At 39.7% G+C, this 23,335-nt stretch overlaps 1 protein-coding gene across 1 annotated transcript in view; it reads right to left on the reverse strand.

The window, feature by feature from the left end:
• LOC146439296 (uncharacterized) overlaps nucleotides 1-23,335 on the reverse strand; it is a 223,307-nt gene that overhangs the window by 26,102 nt on the left and 173,870 nt on the right. Inside the window, exons 6-10 of the mRNA XM_085054974.1 lie at nucleotides 14,420-14,473; nucleotides 11,476-11,649; nucleotides 8,357-8,458; nucleotides 3,807-3,998; nucleotides 2,687-2,907 (exon numbers count right to left, since the gene is read on the reverse strand). The gene's annotated coding sequence lies outside the window, so the exon portion shown is untranslated. The remainder of the gene's footprint in view (nucleotides 1-2,686; nucleotides 2,908-3,806; nucleotides 3,999-8,356; nucleotides 8,459-11,475; nucleotides 11,650-14,419; nucleotides 14,474-23,335) is intronic.

Consider the following 23,335-nt stretch of genomic DNA (forward strand, 5'->3'; position numbering starts at 1 on the left):
TGCATACACACAGAAACTTACAGTAGCAGAACCAGAGCACAGTCCAAATGTGAGACAAAATGAAAATGCCAGTATTATATACTGAGTTTCAGGCTGAGTCAAACACAGAGAAGCATGCTAGCAAGCAGTAGCTTGAAAGTATCTTGAATGCAAAGGGATTCTTTCAAAAGTGTATGTCTTGTCTCTCCCTAGCTGGTGCAAAGACATTCCCCATGGTTTTGCTCTATAAATTCCAGCACGATGTTATAGATGTTGTAACAGATGTTATATGAATGCTGCACATAAATGTCACAATGTCCATATTGTTATTTTTAGCAGCACTTAAAAAGGTAACCAAGCACAGACCCTGTAAAGCTCAGCATTTACATAAATACAGATAAATATTTTGTTCTGGACACAAGCAATCTTTAGGCCCTACATCACTGCAAACTGCAGCTCCTGACTTCCAGGAGAGTGCTTGCATGCTGGGATCCAGAGGCTTAGATCCCAAACAGGAGACTGAGCAGGAGCTGCTCAAGTGAGCCATTAGGAAATGCACAAGATATCAGAATTAGCTTAAGCCTCTCTGGAATTTGGTCACCTATCTCAATGCAGGGATTACCGTCCTCCTCCTCTGCTATCCAGACCTCCTCCACCAAAACAGTAAAGAAGTGGGTGTTGCTGCCAGAGCTGCTTTAAGCAATCGAGTTACAACCAGAACACTCCCTCAGACTGCAGGAGAGCTGGGCTCAGTTCCCTCCAGGCATCTGAATCTGTTTTATCCCCACCTGTGCTGAAAACCATCATGCTATAGGTTATCCTGCTCTAGAAAGTTCCGCCGTTTCCTGCTCTTTTGGCGTACTTAGGGAATGAACCTAACCTAAAGTGAACATCATATCAAACCTTTTTTTGTTTTTCTCCTTCTCATTTAATATTTTTAGAGGAACATTTTATTAACTCTCTGAGGTTATTTGCAAAAAACAGAAAATACATCTTTAAATGGTAGTATCCTAAATTGCATGTGTTTCCCCACAAGGCAAATTAGGGTTTGATGAAGGAAAGGTTAAATAAATAATCCAACACAGAGATGAGAGTAACTACCACAGTCAGCCCTCTCAGGGCCTGGAAGTGTTCTGCACAACCCAGTAGCTCATCTCACCACACCACAGAGATATTCCCTTTTTTTTTATGTTTCCTTTACAATTTATGACATGGGGAAGAAGGGAAGGAGATTGGAAGAAAACAGCCTCAGCGATGAAATGAAACAGATCATATAGGAAAAGGCAGGTTTGCAAGATGTTGGCAAAAGTGCAGGTTTTTCATTATTATGCCATGTAGTAGGTTGGACAGAGAGAATAAAGGGGGGAGAAAGGAGTTCACTTACTGAAATTCCTGCAGATATCAGAACTACTGCAGAACCACCAAAAAACACCATCAACCACTAAGTGTGGAGCTGAATGAGAAAAGAGAGCATTAGAGGGGGTAGCTGGGAAAGAACAGTCACAGAAAGCAAGAAAGTGCAAGAATTCAAGGAGCTGGTGGGGTGAAGAGAGACAGCAAGTGATAGGTAAAGAAAGATGAGGCTGCAGAATAGACCTGTGACCGGATCAGGAAAATCCCAGTGGGGGATTAACTACACACTAGGGGTTTCTGTGCTTAGATACAAAAAGCTTTACAAGCCAGATTTTTGGCAAAACTTCACGAGTCCCACACTGGAATAATTAAAATAAAAGCTGTTCACTGAAGTTATTTTTGGTGGGCATGTTTGGATCAGAGAGTGGAGTTGTTGAGCACAGTATAATACATGCCAAAAGCCCTATTATGTGCCTGCCACTGAACCCTGCCATACTTGGAAATGTGTTCAAAAACTGTGGTAGAGAGTCCTTACTGGCTTCACACTTGAAGGACAAACCAGTGCCACACATTTCAGTTGGAGGTCGCATCACGTGTCCCGAGACATTTCTGCTGGAGGTGGAGGCCCTCTCAGGGTTGAGTCTGAGAGGGGAGACATTTGCTCTACAGCAGACCTTGGAGAGGGCAAGGGACTAGTCTAAATGGGCTATTCCTACTCAAAATTCATACATATTAAACTAGAGTGACAGGAGCATAGAATTAAACAAAAGGCTATAGCTCATGTTGTTATACCGTGTGGTGACCCTCCTAGGTGATGAAATGGGGTGCTCATGCCAAACATCCCTTCACAGCTGAAACAGGCTGGCAAACCACATGGTAAATCAATAAGATCCATTTGAAAAATATCACTCCACTCAGGTGTAACATTTTTGTTTTCTTGCAGTGCAGTTCCTCAAAGAATCCTGAAGAGAAGCTGGGCCCTTTTCTAAGTGTTCCTTCACCACAGGCTATTTTTCCTTGAAAAACCACATAGTACTAAAGTTCCTGTAACTGGAGACCAACAGAATACAAAACTATTCCTGAGAAAACAGCCATGAACCAGAAATTTCAGAGGAGCTGACAGAAAGCACCTTTGGATTATGTATCTGGCCCAGAACCTATCATTGTTTGTATGGAAAAGTTGTAGACATTTAAGCAAATTCAAACTTCTTTAAACCCAAACATCAGGTATAGGGCTTGAAGTGGTTGAAGCAGCCCCAAGACTTTGCAACAAACAAGTGCCACTGTCAATCCACCACAACCTCCTGAGAACAGGAAAACAGAGCACATTCCAAATTTCCTCGTGAAACCATACCCACAGTGCAACACTGCTTCTCCCCTGAAGATGACCCATGCCAGTAACTTGTTCCCCAAGAACGTCTCCTTCCTTCAGCACACAGCTCCTGATGACTCACAACAGGGTAAGTCTCCTTCTTTTTCTGTAAAGATTTTTTTCCTTAACACTGGACAATCCAGGTTGACACTACCAGCCTTAAGCAAACACAGCCTCCAACAACTTTCCAAATCAGGCTTTTACTGAAAGAGAAAAATAAATAAACTGAGAAGGTCCATAAAAAGAAAGAGAAGAGATACATATGTTTATCTATTCAGATTTGGGCAGGGGGTTAAGCTAGTGGTGGTCATTTGCCAAATTCTTATTTAAGCAGCTTAGAGTCTCCTAGCATTTAACTCAGCCATGAAAGTGTTAACTAGCATGTATGAGGGCTGAGTTCTTGTCAACTGTTGTATTTCTGTCATCTGAAAGCTAAACACTGGGTTGTAAAAGTCCAAATGGTGGCTTCACCCTCAAAATGACAGCAGAAAGAAAAATATTTGCACTTTTCCCCCTCTAAGGAGAGGATTGGAAAAGAGTGGTTCTCTCAAGACACTCCTTTATTCTCTTGACAGCAGGAGCTGTGCTGCTGAGGTTGCCTGCAGTCACATGGTACCAACACACCAGCTTCTCCTGTCTGGAGCCCATGCTGCAAATATTGCTTGTCCCAGAAATCACAATGTTCATTGGCTTTGTTTTGTGAACTCCAGACTCCCTCTGCTCCATACCCCAGCGAAATCTCAGGTTACTGCTGTTTAATAGGTCCTCAGAAGATATATACAGCAAAGTTGTCAAAGCTGGGATTTGTCTAGTTTGCAAACCAGAGCCAAAGTCTTCCTCCAGCTGCACCTATATAGCTCTGATACACCCTCCGTTGTCATGGATGTTATTTTGCAGATCAGAAAAAACAATCATCTCAATAACCTCTACTGATCTTTTTTTCTGTCCAAAAAATGAATCTGAGACTTCTGGGGCCAATTACGCCTTCCTAAAAATGCCATCTGCATTCAGATAAACTGTTTTCTCTGACACTGTTTCTCACTATTTTTAAAAAGTAGAAAAACCTCTATACAAATAAACTCATTGCTCTTTCAAACCTTACCTTGAAATGCTCATTTTCTGCAATACACACTTGAAACCTGAACTGCTGGCTAAGGCTGTGCTGATCCATAGGGCTGGGCTGATCCATAGTGCTCTCTTGTTACTCCTGCCTCTTGTCTGTGTTCATCTCCTGACTCCTTTTGCATGTTCAGATTGCGAGCTTTTTAGCAGAGAGATTGCTTTTACCTTTTTTCTGTTTGGACAGGAAACAACAGCATCAACCTCAGTGCTAAGCTGATATAAAGGATCAATAGGGAAAACAGTTTTGCTTTGTTTATGAATGGCTGGTCTCTTCATGGCATCTTGAAGTTCACTGTGCCCAGACAGGAAGAATATTATTTGTCCAATAGGCATTCATTGATCAAAATTAGAAATTACTGTGAATCCTTTGACCTCTTGCTAAAATTTGGGACACCTTAAGAACAATCTTCTTTAAATGCTTTAGACATAGGGTAAGTCATAAAAACCACTTCCAAATAAATCTTTTCAACTTCTCTCTTTTCAGCTTCTGCTGTCTGGAAAGAAGTATTAATTTTGACCAGTTTGGGGACTCCAGACTCTGAGCCAGATTCTGTTCTCCTTGGCAAGTCTGTAACCTCACAGCAAGTCTACTGACCAAAGCTGAGCTCCAGGGGGAGAGAGCAGTATTTAACACTTTTGTTGGTCCCATTCTTTCCTATATTCTCACCTCTCTCTGCAAGCCCATTAAAACAGAGTCCCTGGATACCTGGCAGTGTACCTCTGCACTGTGAACAGCAGGTGCTTCCATCAGCTCAGGAGCTGTGTGGAGCCGAGTGGAGCACCCACACTGGGCAGGGCTCCCTTGCTCTCCCAAGGAGCTGTCAGCAGGAACAGCACAGCAGCTCCAACACTGCTCCTGTCTGATTTGGCAAAGCTGCCAGGGATAGACTCCCTACTGCCTTACTTATTTTCATGGTGCAGGAATATGAGTTACTGTGGTAAAACTTTCCACTGAGTGGGAGATTCCCAGGCTGGGTCTTAATAGGTTTTCATTTCTTGCTAGCAGGGCCTGGGTGCAGTTTACACAGACTGGCTGATGGGCTCCTGCATTGAAACCAACCAGCCGGTTTGCACAAGTCTCTCATTCTAAAATATGTGTAATTTATTTGAGCTGATAGAGAGGATAAGAATCAACTGTCTGTTTCCCAGTTAATAAAAAACATACAATAAGGGCAGAACTCTGCCAGCATATCTTGTTTACCCAAAAATGTTTGGCATTAAATGTGAAATAGGAAATGAACTCATTATCTGATTATTTTCATTTTGAAGAATTAACTGCTTTGGGGGAAAGGCTTGTCTTAAACAGTCTCCTTGTATGGATGACTAATTGCAAATACATATCTCTGAGGAACACAGCAAATGCTCATGACTCCCAGGGCAGGACATAGCACTATCAATTTGGCCAAGAGCATTAGGAGTATCCTCTCACGTGGCTTGTTTCAAAACAGAAAGAAATACATTTAAGCTAGCAGCATCATGCCCAAGCAGGTGAGAAGAGTTTCAAAAGAAGCCATGCTCTGGAATTCTTACCCAGGAAATACAGATAAGAAGTGCTTAACAATTACTAGTAGTGGATTTGCCCCTTCCCTGCCGAAAATAAAATTATGTATCAGTATGGTTAGTAATAACTTTTGGGAGGTAAAATTATGTTGAAAACAAGTTTTCTCAGTAATACAAATAAGCATACCTCAGTAAAAATTGAGGAAATGGAATCAAATACCCATCCAGGGGTAATAATATTTTGGGAAAACTTCCTATTCTAGGACAAAACCCAGGTCACTATGGATTAAGAGAGAACTGAGTTCAAGGCAGCACACTGGGCTACATCCCCTTGTTTGTCTCCTGCTGGTTCTTTGATTCATTCTCATTTGTTTGATCTCAGCATTCAGTGTTTTCTGGTTAGCCCTCTCTGTAGCTGGTTCAACAGCTGCTGCTCCTTCTAGGGTTGCTGAGTGCCCCCTCTGTACTCAAAATCTGTACTTTCTTTTCTTACTGAGGACTGGAGGGAATTTTAGAAAGGGTACTGTGGAGCCCTCCACTGTGTGTCAGCACAGTGCAAGTTAAACAAGCATGTGTTCTCCATTGAACATTTGGCTCTTCTTTTCTTACTCCAACTGAAATATTCCCATCCTCACATGCCCTGTGAACCTATCTGCAATAACACCATGTGAACAGCTTAAACTTCCCATTCTTCTTAGCTGCATCTGATTTTTTTTCTTTTCTTCTCCTTTTTTTTCTTTTTCTTTTTTTTTTTTTTTTCTTTTACTAGCCCAACAATCCAGAGGCAAAAGTAGACAAAAGGAGCAAAAGTCCCAAGATGATTCTGTGCTGCCCAGCAAGGCAACCCATTGCTTCACAGGCTGCATGGAGCCTGTGGCCTGTGTGTAGTGGTGGCAGGGACAGCCCTGGTGCCTTCCCTCCAACTCAGCCAGTACAGAAATCAGGTATCCAACAGTTAGTCAGTGGAATCACCACACACTTGGTCCCTGTCACCCAGTTCAGATCTCTTCACAGAGCAGATCCAGTCAGGAATGAAAAGTTACCCTGTCTGGGTCACCAAAATGCTACAACTCCCATTTGTGATTCTTACTTACTCTATGTTCTCCATTAGTTACAGTGGAAAGGGAGAAACCAACTCCCCAGAGCACATCTTTTAAACTCCTTAAGGAATTTTAAAGGACAGATCCCATCAACTGCAGTAGTCACTCTGTGTGATCACATAACACTGCATTTCACAGGAAAGTGCACAAATGTAGGTAGAATTCTAGAGAAGAAATAATGTATCATTGCAGATGTAGACTATAAAACAACAGTATGGAAAAGAAATTAACCCTGGAAACATTACATTCCCACCAGCAAAGACGCACATTCCCAGCCTAATGCTGATATTGCAGCTTTCATGCACTCTTGTTTCTTTTTCACGTAGCAGTGCACACACCAGTGCCTGCCTCCCTCTCTCCAGCTGGTCAAAGGCAGCAAAGGGTCACCAGCACTGTTATCTTTCAGTTCCTGGAGGCTCCCTGCTCTGGCAAAATGCCACACTTCCTGAGCAACTCTGTCTTGCCCTAGAAGCTGAAGAAATGTTCCCTAGCTGAAATGTTAAACTTTCATTTCCTATCTGATGTTGTATCAGCATGAGCAGCACTTTAAAGTCTATTTTGGTGTTTGCTCTTTTTTTCTTCAAATCTCTGAAAGATCCTGCTTTGGATTGAAAGCTAGGAACTTGATCAGTTCTTTGGTGTAGCAAATGTAAGCTTTTTAAAACAAAGAATTTGAGATTTTCTTTCATTAAAATATAGAAGATAATTAACAGGGAACTGTAAACAGTTAGCAAATGTGAACACAACAGAAAAGTCTGTTTGACTCTCTTTTATTCCAAATGAAATGGAAAAGAGGAGGAGTAATAACTATCTCAAAGGAATTAGTCTTGTGCTTTTTCCACTTATCTTTCACACCTTGTTCTTTCACAGCTATTAGATGCTGGAAGAGAAGCTGCCTTCTTTGACTTCCTGCAGTAACCCAGACCAAACCATGTCACTTACAGCTGTATTTTTATCTCCTTGAATACTGAGGTTTTCACTGGTTTGGGTGTTTGGGAGGTTTTTTAATAGTTTTTAATATGACTTCTAAAACAATTTCTAAAAAGCTGAAAGTCCCGTCTGCTCCCCACATTACAAAAAAACATGCAATGGTACTGGTTTCCATCTTTCTTGATGTTGCTGTTACTGACATTTTTCATCACCTGTAAAAGTCTAAGGACTTATTAAAGAAATGCAATCAGAAAATAATGACAATCACCTCATCACCATCACCACTGCTGGTTAAAAAAGCAGCCTATGGACCAATATTCATGCACAGAGAAGAGCAAATGTACCCTAAAATTTTCAAGCACACAATGTCACCTCTGGAGTTTTTCCTAAAGTTTTTGATTTTTCAATTATTTCTCTCAAAATCATTTGCTTTAATACAATTTTGTATTGACACTGCTACTTTGATTTGGTCCTGTCACCTGCACCCTTCACCCGTGGAGAACATGCAGCTGAAGACCCAGTGTGGCTTGGTCAGAGTTGATCAGGGGCTCTTGGTAACTTCCATCCTCAGCAAACCACTTGATTTATTTCTAACACACCGTACCGTGTCACGTAGGCACATGTAGTGTGAGACCATTTCCTTCCCCTGCCTAAGCCTGGAGCTGAATGGGTGGGGATGTAAATAGCAGGTGGGAGGAGGCTGTGGTCTTCCTGAGGAGTAGCTGCCTGGTCGGTACTGCAGCAGCTGCCATAAAGCACACTGGGCAGATGCCAAGCCAGCCACAGGGAACTGGGGACTCACCCACTGATGTTTTCAGCTTTAATGAAAAACTCAGTTTGGAATGTTGAATGAACCAACAACAAGCTGGTCTGTATACAGCAGGTGCATATTTTCATCTGTAAGTTTTGTGCATCTTTGCAGTGGCTTTGGTTTGTCCTAAGGTGTAATGCCAACAATATATTCTGTTTCATGCAAGCTGGAGTTATTGAGAAAAGTTACCTTCCTGTGCTACTTCATTGTTAAAGGTTCTGAATCACAGTGTGCCTCTGTGAATGCAGTTTCCCTCTTACCAAAAAGCAGGGTCATCAGAAATACAGACACCTATTTAACAAAACAAAAAGTAAATCCACTGAAGGCAGCAGGAATCCAACTTTTAGCATGAATGAGCTTTGACTTTGGTGCTTGGGGCTGCGTCCCAACCTCATTTTCACAGTGTTCTCCCTTCTTTTACAGACACAAGAGGCATGGTGCACAAGCATCTCCAGGTGGATGCCTGGTCAGTAACAACTGGAACTGTTGGCATCACAGCCTGAATAACAGAACAGATCTAGCAGGTCAATAAGTTGACATCTACTGCTGTTTCTGTCTATCTTCACAGAGTAATGAAGAGGAGGAATGGGAACTGTCAGTCCTGTTAAAAGCTGATCTGTTTGTTGCCCCACTGTGTTGTTCTTCATGAAGCTTTATTCTCAAATACTTGATTTTGCTTTCCTGATAAAAGTATGGTCAAGGATATGGCCTGTTAATACCTGGCATAGTCAGTGGACAGATTTTAAATATACTAGAGTGGTTTTGTTTGTCACATTTTTGGGGTAGGGAGAATGTATGAATCAGCTTTTCCATCAATGGAATTTGCCACATCTTCTGGAAGCACTCAGGGAGTGTGGGTATATGGGTTGATTTCCACACTGCTGCTATTGTTTTTCAGGTTCTCTCTGATTCTTTACTCACAACTGAATGCCACACGCCTAGAGAACAGGGAGAAGACACTGAACCAAAGATCAGGCACACATGCCCTCTCTCACAAGATTTTTCAGTTTTTTTCTGCTGATTTTTTCCTTGTCAAGTTGCATGCTCAAGGGTGGCATTGATTTTTTTTTGCACATAGGGTATTCTCTGGTCTTTGTTAACCAGCTCCTTAGGGAGCCAGCTTTACTCAAAATACAAAGCAGACACTACTATGACAGCCAAATATATTGTCTCAGAGAAGTAGCAAATAAATAGATCCCATTTGTCTCCAGGTTAATTTGGAAGATGAGGCTATGTAGCAGAAAACACATCAAGTCCTATTGCAGGCTCTTGGGAAAGTTATGTTATATTAACCCAACTCCATCTGCAGCTCTGGAACTTGAGACCAGCAGCAGAAATGGCCAAGTAGCTTCCAGCTGAGTAAGCACACATTTTATATAGCAGCTTGTTTTAATAAAGCATTTTTCTCTCTTATATTGAGGGTCCTAGGGCTGTAAGCAGCACAAAATCAAAAAAGCCTGTGGAAAGTTTAAGACTCAAGAAGAATAATCATATTTATTACTGTCAGAATTTACCAACAATGTTTGCAAAGGCACTTAAATTGGAAATCTGCCTGCCTCATGCTGAAGCATCACAAATGAAGCAAAATACCAAGCAACTTTTCAGTCTGACTGGGACATGTACTCCTTCTACCTCCTAGCCCATCTCTGAGGATAGCATTAAATAATGAATGAATTTTAGTCTGCTGCTGAGGTGCAAGGTTAAGGACATATAAAAAATAGCTGATTTAAGTACCATTATTAAGAGAAAATACCATACACATGATTTCTTTAGTATTTCCACAAGAAACAAATTTGAAAAGTTTAAAAACAACTTCAAAAAATCTTCTGGAAATATCCACATGCAGGGAAGATTGAAACCATATGAGATGTGGGCGTTGCCATAAGTCAAGGACACTTCTGAACACATGTAATGGCTATTCTCGTTAGCCTAGATGAGATTAGGTGTATCAGAGAAGTTCACGAGAGCAAGTCCTATCACAGTGGCGTTTGTGTTGCACAGATGACATCTGTCATAAACAGTTCAGTTTTGAGAAAGGCTGGTTTTATAAACCTTCAGTATTAGACCAAATGATAACAGGTTCCAGCCCAGGTGGCTGTGGTGACTCAGACACATTTACAACATTGGCTTAGTCTGTACATTACATGTTCGTTTTTCCCATTCTCCATGTCCTGGTGCTACAGGACATAAGGGGTTGATGCCCTCATCTCCTTCCACTCCCATCCAGCTGCTGTAGAACAACGTGGTTGGTTTCTTGTTTCCAAGTACACACCATCTTCTCTTGCTCTCTGTACTTTTTTAAATAGCAAAAGGTTTTCCCCACACTTTGCACGGATTTTTGTACACTGGTAATTCTTACCAGTTTTAAGCCTATCTGCCACTGTTTTTCCCCCAAGTGAACTCCTGAAATGACAGCATGACTGTTCTGCAGAGAAGCCACACAGAGCTGCACGATGCTGATGACAGGAGGTGCTCCCACCCAAGCGCCGTCTTTGGCAAAGTGCTGCTGTCTGCACTGTATTGTAATGACTGTTCTCTCATTGCCGCCTCAGAGCTCTTGGGTTCCCAGGTCAGGCATGGAAATAAATTTCTTCTGCAGGGTAGATGCAATGCTAGAATTGCATGAATAGTATACTGTAGCCACCCTAGCCCAATCCAGGGCCTCCCATTGGATTTTATGAACAGGAGAGAGTTGAGTGTGGCTGATAATTTGGGAAAGAGATGAGAGGGGAAACCCCCAGCACAGCAGGAACTGATGTTAGTGAAACAATAGCTGGAACTCTGACTCATTGCTGAAGCAATGTCCAAACACGAGCATCAGAGGACATGCTGTACTGCAAAAAGAGCCAGCATCTGTATAAGCTGCACACCAGGAGACCTAAAAAATGCTTAATGTTGAAAAAGTTAAAAATCCCTCTACACATTTTTCAAGAGTGAGATCAGTATTCCCCAGGTGGTTTTAGATTTGGTAAATACATTTTGCCAGACTCCAGCAATTTGAACTGGATTTTAGCCTGTTCTTTGCTTTTCAGTTTTCTGCAGTGCTAGAGCACTGCACCATAAGCAGTATTAACTAACAAGGCTCTGTATTCACTTACCATATAGCAAATGAGTGCTTTAAAAATATTTCCTGACTTAAGCCATATGATCATGCAGAAAGTTTGAAAAGTCTACTACGATGAGTTCAAGAGCTCTTGGATTTGTTGAAATGCCATAAAGGAATGCTCTGTTTGGGGCAAGCAGACAGCCTGATTATGTGCATAGTATGATCACAAAGCCAGGGGGAAAACAGAAAAAACTGAGCTCACCTGCTTGCCTAAGGCCAATCTTTTTTGTTTCTTAATCCAGCTCTTGCTCTCACTACCTGAATGAAATCATACTTGGAGAAAGCTTGTCCTTTAGGTCAGAGGCGCAGTCACAAGACTGAGTTTTCTCTATTGCCACAGGTTTTGCATTTCAGGGGTTGATGAAATAATTCCTGCCTAAGGTAAACAGGACTCAGTTTAGCTGAATAGAATAGATTTACCCAAGATTTCAAGTGAACGCTAAGAAATGCAAAGCAGTTTAGAGACAAGCTCAGTTTCAGAGGAAAATATTATTCACTGCAGATTTTTAAGAATGAAAACACCAGCTGAGTCAAACTATTTCAAAGCCAGAATATTTTATGTACGATCAGCTTAATAAATGGAAAAATGTGTAAATCTGCTCCTTCTAGAGCACTATAAAATGGCATTACATAGGAGATTGATTTCCAGAGCTCCCAGGAGTATGCTCTCTTTTCTTGATGCACATGTCTAAGCACCATTAACACCGTTACCAGGGGGACAATATATATGTCAGTGTAAAGTACATGATCAGAACCTTCTGAATTACAACTCCCTAATTAGTGTCCCTTTGTCAATTATCCCATTCAGGATGTCAAATATTTCATGAGGATTAAATTTCAAAATACACAGTCTCTCTGATATGTAAAATCCCAAAAGGCTGCTCAAACATATATCAATGTTATTATATCACATACAGCAGGTAAAAGATTAAACAGTCTGCCACATAGCTCTACAATTTTAAAGCTACCATGCTTTTGATACCATTTAATTTGGCTATGCAGTTGCATCCATATACTTTTACACTGTGCCAAACACAAGAAAAAAAGGATTCAGGTTTTCAGTCAACATTTTCTTTTCCAAAATAGTGCCAGCATTGTAATTCAATACCCAAATTGAACCTCTCTGACCCCTCAATCCAAAAAGAAAGGGCAAGGGAGAGAAGGAGAGGGAGAAGAAAGGGGCTCTACAATGCCAACATCTGAGAAATCTTTGCTTCATCGCATTCTCTTCAGTGCCAGGAATGTGTGCAGCTGGGAGGTGAGCATATCCAGTTAGAAGCATTTAGGCTTTCAGATTAAATCAAGCTTCCTTTAAGAAATCTGGTAACACATTAATATTCCAGTTATAAAGCAAACTTTTTCTCTATCTGTTAGAGGAAGCAGATCTGCAGGTGGGCAAATTAATGCTGGTCTGATCCAACAGGGCAGAGGAACATACCTAAATTAAAATCTCTCTGTAATTCCCAAACTGAAGTGTTTTCAGAAAGAAGATGAACTGGTGAATCAAGACCTAAAATATTTTACACCAAAGACAGTTTTAATGCCTCACAAATTGAATTTTTTTTTAAAGTTTAATGTTTGTTTAACTTGTTAAGCTTTCCCTGTCACTTTTCCACAGATATCTCAACCAAAAAGTGGTTACATAAAAACGTTCTAATGAGCAAATTTACTGACTGAAACCAGAACAAAGAATCCTAATTGGCTATTCAAGCAAATGCACAGAAAGCAACTTTTGAGGTTATAATTGTAAATATTGTGTCAGAAACTCAGCTCTCACAATGACATTCATCTATTTGAGATAGAAGCAAGTACCAGCAAGCCTAATCTGCTCATTGTCATCAGAGCACACAATAGACCACTCTTGGACAAGCAACAACCCAAATATTAGTTCCAGAAATAATTAAGGAAATCATTTAAAATATCCAAGGAAAGAGAATCATGTTTGGCTACAAAGAGACAGAATATAGCAAATAGGTTGTCTATTACAAGGAAATATCCAGAATCCCAGTCAAGGATTTCTTGTACTTCATTTGTGCTGTAATAGCATTTTAAGATATACTAAGATAAACGATTAGAAAGAGCCAAATGTGAAAATACAATGTTCTAAACTGTAGCATCTTTTAAAGTCCCAGGCCAGACTTTATAAGAGGGGTGGAGAAATTAAAAAAAAAAAAAAAAAAAAGAAAAATATCTAAATGAAACTGAAATGTGTCAAAATGCCTAGAAGAGATTTACACATCCACGAGCTACATTTTACCAAGCAATTTCAAGGATATTTCAAAGTCCTGAAGTTAAGCTCCTGCCCTCAATGCTCTCTGTAAGCAGGAAGTCCCTTTATCCCACCCCTGTGGGAGCTGTGAACCACTGAAGACAAGGACTCTTATTAGACACATGCAGAGCAAAAAGTGCAGCGTGGCTCCTCCCTGTGCTCTCATCTCAAAGCAGACCCTGAACAGCACTCCAAGGCAAGTAATACCAACAGCCATTGAAAACAAAGTATTTTCCCATTAAAATGGATTCCTTTTCCAAATTACATTTTTCTTAAATTTGCTATTTCATACCAACAATATTAATAAAAGCCAGACGTCATTTTCATCCTGTATTATCCTCTGCAGTGGTGCCTAAATTCACCAATTCATCAGTGCATACTAGGCTTTAATAAGCCGGGGTCAACCTAATTTCCTCCTCCTAGTGCTCTCTCCCCCACAACTTCTTCACGTGTTTCAGCTTTACTTTGAAGTGACTTCCTTGCCTGGCATGCTAAAATCCAGAAACAGAGTGCCTATCATTATGACTGCAGTTCATGCCCTGACTAGTCACAGCAGAAGGAGAATTAGACTATAATCTCCTAAAAAATGTAGAATCTGTAAATCAAAACCAACCAGCTCTTTTTGGCATGTAGATCAATGAACCCATGTGGGGGCATGAAAATCCAAACAACTCTTCTAAGGTAAAGTCAACCTCAGTTTATGAATTTGTTCAGCTTGGATTTTTTTCTCTCCTCTACCCTTTATCCCCTCAAAAGAGGTGTTCAGAAAATAGTTTTTATTGCGTCCTGAAAAGCAGCAGCTTCTGCTGGATCAGAGAGCAAAACAGGCACACACAAGCTTAGAATACAGGCAGTACAGAGATTCAAAACAACCTACCTTCAGTGCTACCCCACCTAGTCTTGATGGTAAGGATGTTTGCATTTCTTTGCTCTAAATATAAAAACAAACAACAGTGGCTGTTCTAATCAAAGGAGTATTAACATGCTGCCAAAAGAATTTACAATGCATTAAAACATATATACAAACTCTAGAGTTATTTCACTGAAGAAACACAAACTACCATAGCCATGTACAAAAAATATTTGGAGAGAGTCAGAGGAATGAACTTGAGCCTGATAGAGTAACATACAGTTTTTTGGCATGGAATAGTAATTTCCACAACACAGTGCATGATGTGTTTTTACTTGCAGAAGTGAAGCCCTATCATGATGGCTGATATGTCATCATGCACAGAACTTCACTGGGATAACCCAAGTCCCACTGGAAGTCACTGATGCTTTACAGTGTAAGTTACCTAAAGCCTCACAGGTGTACAGGAAGATCTCTTCCAGTATCACAAGTGAGCCTAAATATAAATTATCCTCCAAATAAGTGTTCATAAAGATCAAATTTTTCTGTATCTATCCCAATGAAAAATGTCAAAACAAAGGCTTATGGGAAAGAGATTGAAAGTAAAAATTTTTCTCTCTAGTCCTCTTTGGTTTCTCAGCTTTGATGTCTGCCAGGTTCCTCATATTTTCTGGGGTTTTTCCCTAATGCCTGCAATACTCTGGGAAGGGAGAAGGTGACAGAGGCCAATCTACTGACCACATACACCCAATATATGCTTCCTAAGTCTTCCTCTTAGTGACATTTCCAAAATGGAAAATTAACAACTACCATAAACAAAAAAAATCTGTAATCCTAACTCCTCTTTCCACTCAATTTTTCATGCCAATGTGGACCAGTGTGGAAAGAGAGGGCCTCCAGAGTATCAGCTTTAGTAGATGGGGACACACAGGATAGCGTGAAACAGTTGGAAGGCCAGGTTTAAACATGTAACCTGAAACACTGGAAACTAGAACTCACAGCGGGTCTTAGCAACAAAATCAACAATATAGGCAGTGCATGACATGTGATCACCAAAGCAGAAGCAAGGTTGCTTAAATATAGCCTCTGTAGGTATTAGAATATTTCTGAGAAGTACACATCAAGTGCGAGACAGATGCTACTAATAAGTAGAGCTTTAGACATTTATTTTTGTATTTAAATATCCAGCTATATTTATCTGAAAGACTTAACCATACCATTCTTGACAGAAAGGTATGCCAGTTACTTACTGCTGTCTAGACAAAAAGATTTAAAACTGGAAAAGATAAAACCTTTGTAAAGGAACATGGAAAAGTGCTTTAAGAATCCATGAGAAGGGCAGTATCTCTGCATTTGAGTCCCCAGAGCTCTGGTTTTAAAAGCTTCTTCTGTTGGGGAATTTAGTGTTTTCATTATTTCATAAACAGTTTCCTAATGCTTGTTCTTGAACCTAAATTGTTTGGGTTTAAGAGCAGAGGTTAGCAAGTTACGAAAACTCTAGAAAGCTGGGAAAATCAATCAGTCTTACAGGCAGGAGTGCTGTCTGATGATCATCTGACACTTTTGAAGTTGTGGCCATGGTGTGGTGAACCACTTCAAACTAGGATATAAAGATATGAATCATCTACAGTGAGTAAGCTGTCCCACTTCCAAATTTCCTGAAAAAAAAAAATCCAGACTACCTGGACACTCACCCTAAGTGTTTGGACAGCTTTAAATGATCCTGTGATCTCAGTGAAGAAAATGTTCTTGAAATGAGTTACATGTTTCACCTCTATTTATAGCATAACCATAAACCAGACCTGCTAAACAGAGGTTTCCCAATCTCTGCTACAGATATTTGGTACCATGTGGTACACGAAGCTGGAAGGAAGTAGCATACAAAAGAGTTACCACAGACTTCAAGGAGCAGAAAGGTATGAAGAATTTCACAAGCTTCCCTAAATATTCAGAAACCAATATTTTTTTTGGATGGTGCAAATATTTCTCCACCACTACACCCTTTAAGCATTTAAGCACCAGCCTAAACAAACAGACTGAGAGCAGTGTTCAAGCAACACTTCAGAACATCAAGTCCCTATCAAGAGAGAGAGCTCTGGATAGACACAGGAATGAAATTGATGCAGTTCATGCCTTGATCACCCCTTATGCATTGCACAAAAGGAATAACCAAAGACAGAGCCCAGGTGATGAAAAGTCAGTGGGCTGGCTTTACACCACTCATGTCTCCCATTCTGCAGGGAGCAGTGTTGAAGTTCAGGTCATGGACACAGTGCACAGAACACAGTGCTCCCTGTGGATCTCTTCCAGCCAAGAGCTAAAGAGCTGCAGTCCAAACAGCAGGAGTATATATAAAGGTGGCGTGATTCAGTCATCTTTCTTTTCCAAAAACTTTCCATGGGCCATTGGGTAAGAACTAACTTTACTGAATACTCACCCTTATTCCCTGAGTAGATCAAATCACTTCAGAAGCTAGAATTTATTTTATTATACTCATACTAACCTGAAATAGTGATCTTAAAATACTTCCTGTTATAAGTCAACATAAGTTTAACAAAATTCACAGCGCACAAATGCTAAGCAATAATTTCACCAAATTGAGTTCTTATACACAAGTAAGTACTGATCTCATTGACCCGGATTTTTTTCCTGTGATTCACTAAATCTCTTCATGGAACTCAATTTGAGTGCAATCTGAGATAAGCAAAGGGGCAAAACTTATTCCTGTCTTTATACAAAATTATAGAAGTTGGGCTGGAAAGGACTTTAAAAGGTCATTTTATTTCTCCTCAAGGCAGAATCAATATTCGTGTCACTTGTTACACATGTGTGTTCTCAATGATTGTGACTTAATCACCTCTCCAGGCTTGCCTACGTTTATGTTTAGAAAGGTTTTCCTAATAACTACTCTGAGTCTTCCCTGATGTAATTTAGCTTGTTCTTTCTTTAAATGTCTGCCATGAACAAAAAGGACATATTACTTCTTTCCTCTTGAAGTAATAAAAAGCACGGAGGTTCTTTTACATCTTAATTATTGCCCTGACCCTTCCACTTTCTTTTACAAGTGCTTAATAACTTCAAAATTTCAAGTTGTCCTTGGCTACAGTGCTCCAAAGTGAGTCCTTACCAGTACAAATTCCTAGAAGATTACTGCTGCAGGTTGCATTCTGGTTTTCATATACATACTAGCTGGTCACTTAGCTTTTTAATAATTCATCAATTCGTGTTTAATTCGATTCACATTCCCAGATCTTTTCCAGAGAACTGCTGTCTATTGTGTTACCCCATCCTGTATCTGTGCAGATTATTTCTGCCTAACACTTTGCATTTGTTCCTGCTGAACTTAATCCCATTTCTTTCAGATGATCTCTCCAATTTGTCAAAATCATTTGGGATTCTAATTCTGCTTTCCACATGTTCAGAACCACCCCCATCTCCTGTCATATGCAAATTTACTGCATAGAATATTATTCCTTCATTCAGGTAATTCATGAGAATATTTAACAATATTTAATTGAGAGCAACTCCCTGTGGAAACTCCTCAGTATATTTCAATTAAACAATATAATCAGGTCATTATTATCTAGTTTCTCTTTTAATTCAGCTTTGCATTTACTCACAAGATTTCATTTCCTTCGCTTTCCAATGAAAGAATCATTCAAAAGAGTTCCAAAACTTAAGTAACATAGGAGGTGGAGGCTTAGTCTCTCCTCTGAACCTGTGGACCTGTTACCTCATCATAGCAGGAAGTTAATTTACTTTGTCATAATTTAACAAATTATTAGATATTCCCTCTCTCCCTCTGTGTTGTATTTGCTTTGGAATGTTTGAACATTTTGAATGTTTTCAGGGGGATTTTGGTGATTTTGTCATTGAGTATGAACTGACAATCAACTACTGGCATGGAATATCATGCAAATTAATTTTATGCAAAAATCAAAAGGACCTTTGAGTTCCTTGTCAGCAAAACATATTCTTCAAACACTCACTATTATGGGGGCAGCATCTGTAAGAGGTCTTGAGTAGGCACAGAACCATGCATCTCATATAAATGATGTATCTCACTGATGTATCCCTGTATGCTGATTTATGTCTCAATGCCTCAATGTGGAATAAAGGCCCCACAAAGTATATGGATACCATGTGGTGGTGAATCAGTTATGCTCATTCGGATCACACTCAAAGCATTTATGTCACATTGTTGACTCTTCAGCCACCTGCTCTTGACAAGGAGGTCTGGCACACAGTCTTTGCAGCATACTTGATTTGCTCCAGTCATGCCCTGTTCTGATTATAAAATAAATTGTCATCATTTTCATATTAACATCTTTTGAATAGCCAGCCCTATGTGTACATGTGCATAAATGAGATGGAAAAGGTGCAGAAGACACATGGTTTCTTTGGAGGAATAAGTTTTGTGCATCAGTCAGATGATATAGGCTATCTAAATACACATCTGTCAAAACTGAGTTAAGAATGAAGTGGCACAACATCCCTGATCAGATTCACTACTAAAATAGATGATCTACTTTTTAACTGATAAGTCATGTGGAAGACCAGGAGGCATTCAGATGTAAGAATCTGATAGAACTACCCTTGAAAATAAAGATGCTGAATGATTCGATTTTATGCAAAATAAAATAAAAATGCACTATATATATAATCAGTTCTTGCTTCAACTCCTTACATAACAATCAAAACAAAATCCCCACTAATCCTAACAATGGTTACTGTGGTCATTCTACATCTAGGTATGGGAGGTTTCTGCATAAATAGGAGGGAAGAAACCCACACAAATTAATTGTTTTAATGAGTCACATGAGACTATAAATCAATTTGCAGATCAGTATTTATGGTATCTATTGTATTTATTCAAAAATATTACTGAAGTTTTCTGTTCACAGATGATTATGTGCAAAAACATATTGCTGGAAGAGCATTGTCGCTCATGAAATTACGCATAAAACAGTTGGAATATAGAATTTCCCAAGTTGTTTAGGGAAAAAATTTCCTTTGGGTAATCTGGTTTAAAATTGAGTTATTCCAGATTTATATTACATAGCTTAAGTGAAAAAAAATATTGGCTTTCATAGATAGCACATAAGGCCCTTGCTGGCCTTTCACTTCTGGTGTTACTTTATGATATCTCAGAAAGGAATTAGATAAGTATGGGGTTTTCTACTTGAAATTTATCCAGAGTTTCAATTACTAGATTCCTATCACCCAATAATCTCATTCATTCAGGATCAAAAATACTTTCTTTTAAAATATAACATATCCTTAATGATTTTGCAGTAGCAGGGGAGAAAAAAAATAAGAAAAAAAAAATAAAAGAAAAAAAGTGTAAATGTATTTAAGACTGGAATTGAGCCCAAACACGTTCTCCTGTGGGACTGCTTTGTTGAGCATGTATGAATTTTGAAATTCAGTAAATATGGACCAGGAGACAGAAACACCACAAACCACAAATCAAAACTACTGAGGTCCTTAAGAAATATTAAAATTAGACATGGCCTAAAGGACTGTCAGTTGCTCCATTCGAGACCAGGAGGAGTTGTCCTGTCAGGAGCAGTAATGGCACAAAAGGAAAATAATCTCAGTACAATTACCAGTGCTGGGTATTACAGACAAATATCTTTCCATGTAGCTATGATTAATCAATATTAACACAGCTAGTATTCTGGTCTTGTCTAATAAAAATTAACCACTAGGAAAAGCAGAAAATTGTAACCAGACCGTTTCTTAATATCCCTTCAATCTTTTTACCCTATTGCTACCTGTAAAAGGTTGAGAAGCAGTGGTCTGTGTGAACTTCTTGAAGATGACATCCTGCTGAACAATAAATGGAAAAGAATTGACAGATTAAAAAATTGCATACCTGCTTCTTACTGTCTAGAGCTACAGTGGAACAGGGCAACTGCTTTTTTCCCTCACCCCCACCTCAAATCAAACCAAGCCTTAAGGCAACTTCCGGAAATGGTACTTTTAGCTAATGGGAAACCATATTATAGGATGCAGAGAGAACCTATAAATGGTAACAAGGCTAAATTCCCCAGCTCTGGACCCCCATAACCTGTTGTTAATCTAGTCACTGAGGAAATGGTGGTATGATGATAATTACTTCTCTGTTCCTCCAAAGGAAGTGCTGCATGGTATACTTAAAATAGAAGGAAAGAATATTGTCTTCTTAGTATTTTTTATCGTGCATTGTTAAGCCACTACATTCCTGTGGTGCATCCCACTGTGATGAAGCCAAGGGCACCATCTACCTGATGAATCTTAAGGGGTCAGCAATTTACAGTACATGGGACTGATGAAATTTATTCCAGTGTAGGTACCACTGGTTCCTGCTATATTTTTCCTGCTATAAGAAAAAAATATACCTCTCAGAAAAATATCAGAACTGCAAAAGGCTTTTCAAGGGATTGGCTTTCCACTGATTTCAGCAGGCAATGGAAAATTATTTAGGCAATGTTATTAAACAGCAAAATTTCATATATGCATGCTTCTGGAAAAAAACCCTCATCCACAGCAGGAAATCCCAACGGTTTAGCAAGACCAGAAAAGGAAGACTCACATAAAAGAGGGTTAGAAAGGACTTCAGGTCATGACCCATCCTGCATGAAAAGACATTGAAACTCACTGCTTGCAGCCCCACACATGTTGTTTGTTCCCTCAATAGAATATGAAAAGAATAACATATCATTTAAGCATATTTCTACTGAAAGCTTTCAGCCACACTGGAGGATTCTAAGCATCTTCCCTATTAAATGAAATAAAGAATTAAATATGTAGACAGAGGAACTGTTAATGCAGCTCAGGATGGGCCTATATTAACTAGGATGTCCATTCCAAACACTGCCAGCAGTCATAGCATCAGAAATGCACTAAACTCAAGTCTTGTGTGGTTTATAATTGTGTTTGTCCACTATAGAAAGGATTTGTGCTTTTATGTCCTTTTATGGAAAGGTCATAAAAGTCTTGACCAACAAAAAGTCACAGTGCAACAAGGATGTTGCTACGCTTTGGTTCTGCCTGGAGCCGTTCAAATGTGTCTGTGCTAAGAGCATGGCATGGTATGTCAGAAGACCAGAAATTTACTTCACAGGGAAGACTAGAGAAGCTCTACTTCACAGGAGCACTGGAAGATTTTATTGCCTGCAGTGCATATGTGGTTTGTAAGCACAAATGTCTTTGACCACTTTTCTATGAAGACACCTGCAATCAATGAGGTTAAAACAATGCAAGGATCCTCAGGTCACAAAGGGCAAACAGATGCTTATTCTCCACTTGCCTGACATCCAGTGGGGTAACCCAAGTCCTCTCCAAGGTGAGTCCCTGAGTCAAGTCTAGAATCTTTCCTTCATAGTGGAAGATTATCCCTTACCCTTAGCCCAACTTCTACAAGCATATTTAGGCCAGAGGGTGAACTGCAAATCCTGGAAGATCAAAGCTACGCTTAAGATTTGAGTAGCCTGCTTCTTCCTGCAAATCAAAACACTGGAAAGTAGTTCGTTCCTCTTTTTGCTCCTGTAAATTTGCTTCTTCCCATGGAGACAGATGAGGTGGCTGCAGAAGGAATTAGACAGTCAAATGTTTTGAATGTGATTTGTGCAGCCAGCTCCACTCTCAGGAATCCAGAGCAGCTAATCTTGAAAGGAAAATGATGACATCCTTCAGAATCAAATGCCTGGCATCAGTTGTGCAGTTTAAGCTATCTGCCATTAGCTCCAGCCTTAATAAACTAATCTAGAAAACAGCTTGCTTTACCAAACCTGCTGTTTCTCTGAGTCTTTTCAGTTGAATAGCTGCAACACATAATGGGACATAACTGTGGATTCACCATAGATTTGGGGGTTGGGAATTTCTAAAACCAAAATTTTAATCATGGTAATTGACACAAAGTATTTAGTCTCATTATGTCTTAGTGTTATTAATACCTCATACCCTATTAAAAATAATAGAGACACTTTATACTTAAGAGGTTGCCTGCAGGTGGTTATTATGTGAGCAATAGACTCGTTATTGAAGCAATTCCTTTTTGCACATCTATGTCAGAACAACAACCATTAGAACATATAGATTCTGTTGTTGGCTAAAAACCTCTGAGGTATCCAGCTCTCCAGTTGCTGGCCTTTAGTGAAGACAAGTTACTGTCTTCTAAAATTTTTATGGGCTACAAGCTGTCTCTCAGGACAAATAGTTCCTTTTTCAGGTCAGAATCAAAACCTGTTGCATTAAATTTTACTTGCTGTTGCCATGCCAACATGCTCTCTTTGCTCACACTTCATTTTGCACTCTGAATGGCATGCCTAATAAAAAATCAGGACTTTCCATTTTAGCCATCTCAAATGTACATCTGGACTCCATCCCAGACTGTAGGTTCCTTTAGGAAATATTCTAACTCCAGTTAAAAATACACGTCTTAACTATTTAAAGGTGGCTAGGCATAATCTCACAGCAGGACAGAATTTTAACACAAAACAGTTTGATAGGAAACTAATATTCATATTTGCTGATATTATGAAGTTTGGTAAATCACTAGGGCAGAATATGAAGCTGTTTTCCATCACAAAGGGTGCCTATAAAATTTTTATAGGAGAAAAAGAAAGAATCCTGCACCTAGCAAAGAACCTAAAGAAAAGACGAGCTATGCAGAGAGCATGGATGCACTGGGATACATTGCTTCCATGTGAAAATGTTTGAAGTTTGCCTCAGATGAGAGTGTAAAACCTTCTCCAGCTAATTTCACCATGTCACCAGGGCAGCATGTGATGGTGTCTCACTGCATACATATGCTGGGTTCTTCTGTTCCCAGTCCATGCTTGGTGCAGGGAGCAGGGCTGAGTCACGGGAATGCTGTCCAGAGCATTCCAGCGGGCAGGGGAGGCACTTTGCTTTGTCCCTCATCAAGCTTTACCCCAACCAAAGAAAACAAAGAGA

This window comes from Lichenostomus cassidix, chromosome 3 (assembly GCF_008360975.1).
Source record: "Lichenostomus cassidix isolate B80296 chromosome 3, HeHo_3.0, whole genome shotgun sequence".
NCBI lineage: Eukaryota > Metazoa > Chordata > Aves > Passeriformes > Meliphagidae > Lichenostomus > Lichenostomus cassidix.